The sequence below is a fragment of the Lactuca virosa genome, chromosome 6 (genome assembly GCF_052849685.1).
Source record: "Lactuca virosa cultivar CGN04683 chromosome 6, Lactuca_virosa_CGN04683_v6, whole genome shotgun sequence".
Taxonomy (NCBI): domain Eukaryota; kingdom Viridiplantae; phylum Streptophyta; class Magnoliopsida; order Asterales; family Asteraceae; genus Lactuca; species Lactuca virosa.
The window spans coordinates 57,092,871-57,102,652 of NC_136431.1; positions in this window are offsets into that span (position 1 = coordinate 57,092,871).

A 9,782-nucleotide genomic window follows, 5' to 3' on the forward strand; every position below is an offset into this window, starting at 1 on the left:
CGGGCTAGTCAATTTAGAGACGATAAGCATCAAAAATGACTTTTTGATGGAAGATTATTTAGAAGGATTAATCTTAACTAAGTTGTAGTATATGTTACAAGGATTCCGTACATATAAAGAACGCCGAAATCCGAGTTATAACGAAGAAGTTATGACCTGTCGAAGTTTTGCGACAGAACTGGCACGACACAGCGCGACGTAAATAGTGAATTTACGTTAGAGCGATATTTGGCCTTATCAATCTAAATGAAAGTCGTAGAATACGTTAAACCGAGAGCGTGCATAAAAAGAACGTCTAAATGTGACTTCGTATGAGGAATTTATGATTTTTCGAAGTTTCAGCTTAGTAGTGTACAACCCGAAGTTCGAATATGAGATCGAGCGATATTTAGCCGAAACAATCTAAACGAGAATTGAAGATCTCATCGTTATTAGTCCAACGGTAAAAAGACAGACGAAAACGGAGTTCAGATGAAGGAGTTATGAATTTCGAACAGAGTTTTCCTGTCCCGGCCTACTAAAAATAATATACTAATAATATATTAAAATTAAATCAAAATTAGCCAACGGAGTCTAAATGAGAGTTGTAGGGCATAATCTCACCTACGCGTGGATATAAAGAACGTCGAAAACGGAATTCGTATGCGAAAGTTATGAATTTCTGAAGTTCGGGGCGCGAAACCCCAAAACTGTCAGAGTTCACGACGTGAATACAGTGTTCACGACGTGAACTCAGTATTTATGACTTCTGGAGCCTGACAGACGCAAGTGGCGATGACGCACCTGATGACTATTGAATTCACGATGTGAGAACTTAAAATTCACGACGTGAGAGCTGAAAAATGACCCTATAAATAGAAATCGAGGGTCAGCCGATTTTGGTTGCTCTATCTCTTCTCTCTCACTCCCAATACTCTCTCTAAGCCCTATTTTAACCCCCGAAGCCCCAGTATCATCCCGAGACACGAAGCAAGTCCCGAAGCCCGAAGATCCCGAGAAGAAAAGAGTTCCCGAGCCGAAGCTCCGCCTGCGAGAAGCCCGGTGTGTGAAGATCTTCCAGTTTTACCGAAGAATACTACTTTACAAGCCATAGTGTTGTCCGAGCATCGTCTAATCAGGTGAGTGTATAGTCCCTTTCATAAACACGATTTAATACAAGTATTGTTTGAATGTATTAAGTATATGTTTGGTGTGAGTGTGTAATTACTTTCTTCTAACACATAGATATGAAGTACTTGCTATGAAATACGTGTTATGTGTTTATATATTGTTGTTTACTTGAGATGGATATTGAATGAATGTTTTATACAGGTTTTTAAAAAGTTTTAAACTGTATATGTAATTTATATCTACAAATATGTTGGGTAGAACATGGATAGATGAAATAGTTGGTGTGTGATGAAATAATGTGATAAGAGATAGGTGAGGATATACTGGTGATGATAATTGATGATAGATAGGCAATGAATTACGAGTCCAGGCGATGTTGTGGCTGCATATTCATGCGATGATATTCTAACCCTTATTATGAATTACGAGTCCAGGCGATGTTGTGGCTGCGTATTCATGCGATGATAGTCTAACCCTTATTATGAATTACGAGTCCAGGCGATGTTGTGGCTGCGTATTCATGCGATGATAGTCTAACCCTTATTATGAATTACGAGTCCAGGCGATGTTGTGGCTGCGTATTCATGCGATGATAGTCTAACCCTTATTATGAATTACGAGTCCAGGCGATGTTGTGGCTGCGTATTCATGTGATGATAGTCTAACCCTTATTATGACTTACGAGTCCAGGCGATGTTGTGGCTGCGTAATCATGCGATGATACCCTAACCCTTACTAGACACATATTGAGGGAGTGATCCCCGAATTAGTATTGTCTATGCGATGTAGGCGATGATCCTTAGGAAAAGTTCTTAGGAACAAACATATAAGGAAATAAGATGTAAGGAGATGAGAGGTAAATATGATATAGGAGATGACCCTTAGGATAATATCTTTAGGGAAGATTAAATGAAGATAATGGGGATGGGTAATTGGGTTGATTGTTTGATGATTGAAAATAATAATTATATTATTATGGGTTGAAAACCCTATATGCTTACCAGGCTCCCAAGCCTGACCCACTCAGTTTTCTTTGCATTACAGGTTATGGCATGAGAGCATAAGTTGGCTGACATAACGAGAGATTTTGGATTATAGGCCAATAGTTATGAATAACTATTGTAAGGTCTATTTTATACTGTTTATGCTTTTGGTCTGTATCGGAACATGACATCCCGAGATTTTGTTATTTAATGAAAATACACTTCTTCAAGAAAAGTTTTGATAGATTCTTATCATATTTTGTTTTGGGAACAAATTCCGCAACTCTTTTAATCAAAGGATTACTCTGATTTTATAAAACAAAGCATAAACAAATCGGTCTTTTCTGGCCATGATTTTGGGGATGTCACAGTTGGTATCAGAGCATTAGTTTAAGCGAACTAGGAATTTGTAGGATTTCTAGACTTAAACTTAGAATGCTAAGCGATGATTGTGAGAGGAGTGTCTACCATATTTTAAGACACAAGCACTAGTACATTTTAGGAAAGTTGCCTAAAATGCTTTTATGTGCTAAATGTTATATGTTTGCCATATATGATATTATTTGTTCGGATCTATGGTCTGTTGCCGACCGGGTCTGGAAACCTTATGTGTTTAGGATTCTAAGCGTACGACTACGGTATTAGAACTAGCATGTAAACGTTTCGGAGTGATAACGAGATGTATACGTGTATCGTAAATAAAGCTTTCTTATCCTAAATTCTCGCCCGGTACACCGAACGTCTGCTTGGGTGTACAAAACGTTATGGTGAAGACTCATAGAGAGTTGAGTAAATGGAGAAAATGAAAAGTCTTATGATAGTGAATGACACCTATCGGAAGATATCGTAAGAGTGGTGTCTTGCTTTTAGAATATGTCTGATAAAATGACGGAACGTTAGAGGAGTACGGTACGTCTGAGGTACGCCTTCGATTGGCAGGATGGTGGAACGATTGGTGTAATTCTTGAAGTTGTCCCATCGTCTGGAATTTCCATCACCAACCGAGTTGAAGTAGAATTGATGATTGAAGATACGCATGGAAGAAGTCCTAGTAGAGTCTAGGAAAATTTTTATGATTAATTGAACACATTCGTATGTGTTAAATTGTTTTGTGATTTTAGGACTTGGGGACTGCGAGACAATACTTAGGACGAGTATGAGTAGGTGTGAATAGTAGTAGAGATCTATACTACTGGAAGCACATGACTCACGCTTGGATCAGGGAAAGTCACAAGGTTACCAAGAAGCTAGTGATTGGTCTCGTTTTATTCAAGTATGTCGTTACCATTGTTTCGGTAGTGACTAAGAAGATGATTGATATTCTGACCGTAGCGGTCATATCAAATTGAGTCCGACTACGATGAGTTTGTTACGTGGTTCATAGAACCAAGTTCGAGGTAGCATCTGACTCAAGTCAGAAGATTGAAATCAATGTGATCGATAGCATCGCGCTCGTTGTTAAGGAAGCTTGTAGCTAGAAATGCTACATGTAAAAATGTGATTATATCACATTAGAATATGAAGGAAGGCATATTCCATTATGGAATTTGACTCAAAGAGACTTGAGTCTAAGCGTTGCATCATACGATGAGAGGCCATTAGAACACGACCCATCAGTTTGTTACAATAGATAAAGGAAAGTACTTATCCTAAGAAGAAGAAGGAGTCCTCAATAAGGATTTTATTTTGTAAATCGAAGGTTACGATTGAAAGTACAACATAGTACGAAGAGCAGATGCAGGATTGAGCACTACCTGCTATCGAGAAGTCCAAGAGTTAGATACTCTTTCGAGGAAACATAGAACTTACAGTTATTACCTATGATGAAGAGATAAAGTATGGAATCATTATACAACTCCTATTTCGTTGATGATTCCAGGACGTAATCATCCTAAGGGGGAGATAATTGTAACGCCCGTAGATCCGGGCTAGTCAATTTAGAGACGATAAGCATCAAAAATGACTTTTTGATGGAAGATTATTTAGAAGGATTAATCTTAACTAAGTTGTAGTATATGTTACAAGGATTCCGTACATATAAAGAACGCCGAAATCCGAGTTATAACGAAGAAGTTATGACCTGTCGAAGTTTTGCGACAGAACTGGCACGACACAGCGCGACGTAAATAGTGAATTTACGTTAGAGCGATATTTGGCCTTATCAATCTAAATGAAAGTCGTAGAATACGTTAAACCGAGAGCGTGCATAAAAAGAACGTCTAAATGTGACTTCGTATGAGGAAGTTATGATTTTTCGAAGTTTCAGCTTAGTAGTGTACAACCCGAAGTTCGAATATGAGATCGAGCGATATTTAGCCGAAACAATCTAAACGAGAATTGAAGATCTCATCGTTATTAGTCCAACGGTAAAAAGACAGACGAAAACGGAGTTCAGATGAAGGAGTTATGAATTTCGAACAGAGTTTTCCTGTCCCGGCCTACTAAAAATAATATACTAATAATATATTAAAATTAAATCAAAATTAGCCAACGGAGTCTAAATGAGAGTTGTAGGGCATAATCTCACCTACGCGTGGATATAAAGAACGTCGAAAACGGAATTCGTATGCGAAAGTTATGAATTTCTGAAGTTCAGGGCGCGAAACCCCAAAACTGTCAGAGTTCACGACGTGAATATAGTGTTCACGACGTGAACTCAGTATTTATGACTTCTGGAGCCTGACAGACGCAAGTGGCGATGACGCACCTGATGACTATTGAATTCACGATGTGAGAACTTAAAATTCACGACGTGAGAGCTGAAAAATGACCCTATAAATAGAAATCGAGGGTCAGCAGATTTTGGTTGCTCTATCTCTTCTCTCTCACTCCCAATAGTCTCTCTAACCCTATTTTAACCCCCCGAAGCCCCAGTATCATCCCGAGACACGAAGCAAGTCCCGAAGCCCGAAGATCCCGAGAAGAAAAGAGTTTCCGAGCCGAAGCTCCACCTGCGAGAAGCCCGATGTGTGAAGATCTTCCAGTTTTACCGAAGAATACTACTTTACGAGCCATAGTGCTGTCCGAGCATCGTCTAATCAGGTGAGTGTATAGTCCCTTTCATAAACACGATTTAATACAAGTATTGTTTGAATGTATTAAGTATATGTTTGGTGTGAGTGTGTAATTACTTTCTTCTAACACATAGATATGAAGTACTTGCTATGAAATACGTGTTATGTGTTTATATATTGTTGTTTACTTGAGATGGATATTGAATGAATGTTTTATACAGGTTTTTAAAAAGTTTTAAACTGTATATGTAATTTATATCTACAAATATGTTGGGTAGAACATGGATAGATGAAATAGTTGGTGTGTGATGAAATAATGTGATAAGAGATAGGTGAGGATATAATGGTGATGATAATTACGTGATGATAGATAGGCAATGAATTACGAGTCCAGGCGATGTTGTGGCTGCATATTCATGCGATGATATTCTAACCCTTATTATGAATTACGAGTCCAGGCAATGTTGTGGCTGCGTATTCATGCGATGATAGTCTAACCCTTATTATGAATTACGAGTCCAGGCGATGTTGTGGCTGTGTATTCATGTGATGATAGTCTAACCCTTATTATGAATTACGAGTCCAGGCGATGTTGTAGCTGCGTATTCATGCGATGATAGTCTAACCCTTATTATGAATTACGAGTCCAGGCGATGTTGTGGCTGCGTATTCATGCGATGATAGTCTAACCCTTATTATGACTTACGAGTCCAGGCGATGTTGTGGCTGCGTAATCATGCGATGATACCCTAACCCTTACTAGACACATATTGAGGGAGTGATCCCCGAATTAGTATTGTCTATGCGATGTAGGCGATGATCCTTAGGAAAAGTTCTTAGGAACAAACATATAAGGAAATAAGATGTAAGGAGATGAGAGGTAAATATGTTATAGGAGATGACCCTTAGGATAATATCTTTAGCGAAGATTAAATGAAGATAATGGGGATGGGTAATTGGGTTGATTGTTTGATGATTGAAAATAATAATTATATTATTGTGGGGTGAAAACCTTATATGCTCACCAGGCTCCCAAGCCTGACCCACTCAGTTTTCTTTGCATTACAGGTTATGGCACGAGAGCATAAGTTGGCTGACATAACGAGAGATTTTGGATTATAGGCCAATAGTTATGAATAACTGTTGTAAGGTCTATTTTATACTGTTTATGCTTTTGGTCTGTATCGGAACATGACATCCCGAGATTTTGTTATTTAATGAAAATACACTTCTTCAAGAAAAGTTTTGATAGATTCTTATCATATTTTGTTTTGGGAACAAATTCCGCAACTCTTTTAATCAAAGGATTACTCTGATTTTATAAAACAAAGCATAAACAAATCGGTCTTTTCTGGCCATGATTTTGGGGATGTCACAGTTGGTATCAGAGCATTAGTTTAAGCGAACTAGGAATTTGTAGGATTTCTAGACTTAAACTTAGAATGCTAAGCGATGATTGTGAGAGGAGTGTCTACCATATTTTAAGACACAAGCACTAGTACATTTTAGGAAAGTTGCCTAAAATGCTTTTATGTGCTAAATGTTATATGTTTGCCATATATGATATTATTTGTTCGGATCTATGGTCTGTTGCCGACCGGGTCTGGAAACCTTATGTGTTTAGGATTCTAAGCGTACGACTACGGTATTAGAACTAGCATGTAAACGTTTCGGAGTGATAACGAGATGTATACGTGTATCGTAAATAAAGCTTTCTTATCCTAAATTCTCGCCCGGTACACCGAACGTCTGCTTGGGTGTACAAAACGTTATGGTGAAGACTCATAGAGAGTTGAGTAAATGGAGAAAATGAAAAGTCTTATGATAGTGAATGACACCTATCGGAAGATATCGTAAGAGTGGTGTCTTGCTTTTAGAATATGTCTGATAAAATGACGGAACGTTAGAGGAGTACGGTACGTCTGAGGTACGCCTTCGATTGGCAGGATGGTGGAACGATTGGTGTAATTCTTGAAGTTGTCCCATCGTCTGGAATTTCCATCACCAACCGAGTTGAAGTAGAATTGATGATTGAAGATACGCATGGAAGAAGTCCTAGTAGAGTCTAGGAAAATTTTTATGATTAATTGAACACATTCGTATGTGTTAAATTGTTTTGTGATTTTAGGACTTGGGGACTGCGAGACAATACTTAGGACGAGTATGAGTAGGTGTGAATAGTAGTAGAGATCTATACTACTGGAAGCACATGACTCACGCTTGGATCAGGGAAAGTCACAAGGTTACCAAGAAGCTAGTGATTGGTCTCGTTTTATTCAAGTATGTCGTTACCATTGTTTCGGTAGTGACTAAGAAGATGATTGATATTCTGACCCTAGCGGTCATATCAAATTGAGTCCGACTACGATGAGTTTGTTACGTGGTTCATAGAACCAAGTTCGAGGTAGCATCTGACTCAAGTCAGAAGATTGAAATCAATGTGATCGATAGCATCGCGCTCGTTGTTAAGGAAGCTTGTAGCTAGAAATGCTACATGTAAAAATGTGATTATATCACATTAGAATATGAAGGAAGGCATATTCCATTCTGGAATTTGACTCTAAGAGACTTGAGTCTAAGCGTTGCATCATACGATGAGAGGCCATTAGAACACGACCCATCAGTTTGTTACAATAGATAAAGGAAAGTACTTATCCTAAGAAGAAGGAGTCCTCAATAAGGATTTTATTTTGTAAATCGAAGGTTACGATTGAAAGTACAACATAGTACGAAGAGCAGATGCAGGATTGAGCACTACCTGCTATCGAGAAGTCCAAGAGTTAGATACTCTTTCGAGGAAACATAGAACTTACAGTTATTACCTATGATGAAGAGATAAAGTATGGAATCATTATACAACTCCTATTTCGTTGATGATTCCGGGACGTAATCATCCTAAGGGGGAGATAATTGTAACGCCCGTAGATCCGGGCTAGTCAATTTAGAGACGATAAGCATCAAAAATGACTTTTTGATGGAAGATTCTTTAGAAGGATTAATCTTAACTAAGTTGTAGTATATGTTACAAGGATTCCGTACATATAAAGAACGCCGAAATCCGAGTTATAACGAAGAAGTTATGACCTGTCGAAGTTTTGCGACAGAACCGGCACGACACAGCGCGACGTAAATAGTGAATTTACGTTAGAGCGATATTTGGCCTTAGCAATCTAAATGAAAGTCGTAGAATACGTTAAACCGATAGCGTGCATAAAAAGAACGTCTAAATGTGACTTCGTATGAGAAAGTTATGATTTTTCGAAGTTTCGGCTTAGTAGTGTACAGCCCGAAGTTCGAATATGAGATCGAGCGATATTTAGCCGAAACAATCTAAACGAGAATTGAAGGTCTCATCGTTATTAGTCCAACGGTAAAAAGACAGACGAAAACGGAGTTCAGATGAAGGAGTTATGAATTTCGAACAGAGTTTTCCTGTCCCGGCCTACTAAAAATAATATATTAATAATATATTAAAATTAAATCAAAATTAGCCAACGGATTCTAAACAAGAGTTGTAGGGCATAAGCTCACCTACGCGTGGATATAAAGAACGTCGAAACCGGAATTCGTATGCGAAAGTTATGAATTTCTGAAGTTCGGGGCACGAAACCCCAAAACTGTCAGAGTTCACGACGTGAATACAGTGTTCACGACGTGAACTCAGTATTTATGACTTCTGGAGCCTGACAGACGCAAGTGGCGATGACGCACCTGATGACTATTGAATTCACGACGTGAGAACTTAAAATTCACGACGTGAGAGCTGAAAAATGACCCTATAAATAGAAATCGAGGGTCAGCCGATTTTGGTTGCTCTATCTCTTCTCTCTCACTCCCAATACTCTCTCTAAGCCCTATTTTAACCCCCCGAAGCCCCAGTATCATCCCGAGACACGAAGCAAGTCCTGAAGCCCGAAGATCCCGAGAAGAAAAGAGTTTCCGAGCCGAAGCTCCGCCTGCGAGAAGCCCGGTGTGTGAAGATCTTCCAGTTTTACCGAAGAATACTACTTTACGAGCCATAGTGCTGTCCGAGCATCGTCTAATCAAGTGAGTGTATAGTCCCTTTCATAAACACGATTTAATACAAGTATTGTTTGAATGTATTAAGTATATGTTTGGTGTGAGTGTGTAGTTACTTTCTTCTAACACATAGATATGAAGTACTTGCTATGAAATACGTGTTATGTGTTTATATATTGTTGTTTACTTGAGATGGATGTTGAATGAATGTTTTATACAGGTTTTTAAATAGTTTTAAACTGTATATGTAATTTATATCTACAAATATGTTGGGTAGAACATGGGTAGATGAAATAGTTGGTGTGTGATGAAATAATGTGATAAGAGATAGGTGAGGATATAATGGTGATGATAATTATGTGATGATAGATAGGTAATGAATTACGAGTCCAGGCGATGTTGTGGCTGCATATTCATGCGATGATATTCTAACCCTTATTATGAATTACGAGTCCAGGCGATGTTGTGGCTGCGTATTCATGCGATGATAGTCTAACCCTTATTATGAATTACGAGTCCAGGCGATGTTGTGGCTGCGTATTCATGCGATGATAGTCTAACCCTTATTATGAATTACGAGTCCAGGCGATGTTGTGGCTGCGTATTCATGCGATGATAGTCTAACCCTTATTATGAATTACGAGTCCAGGCGATG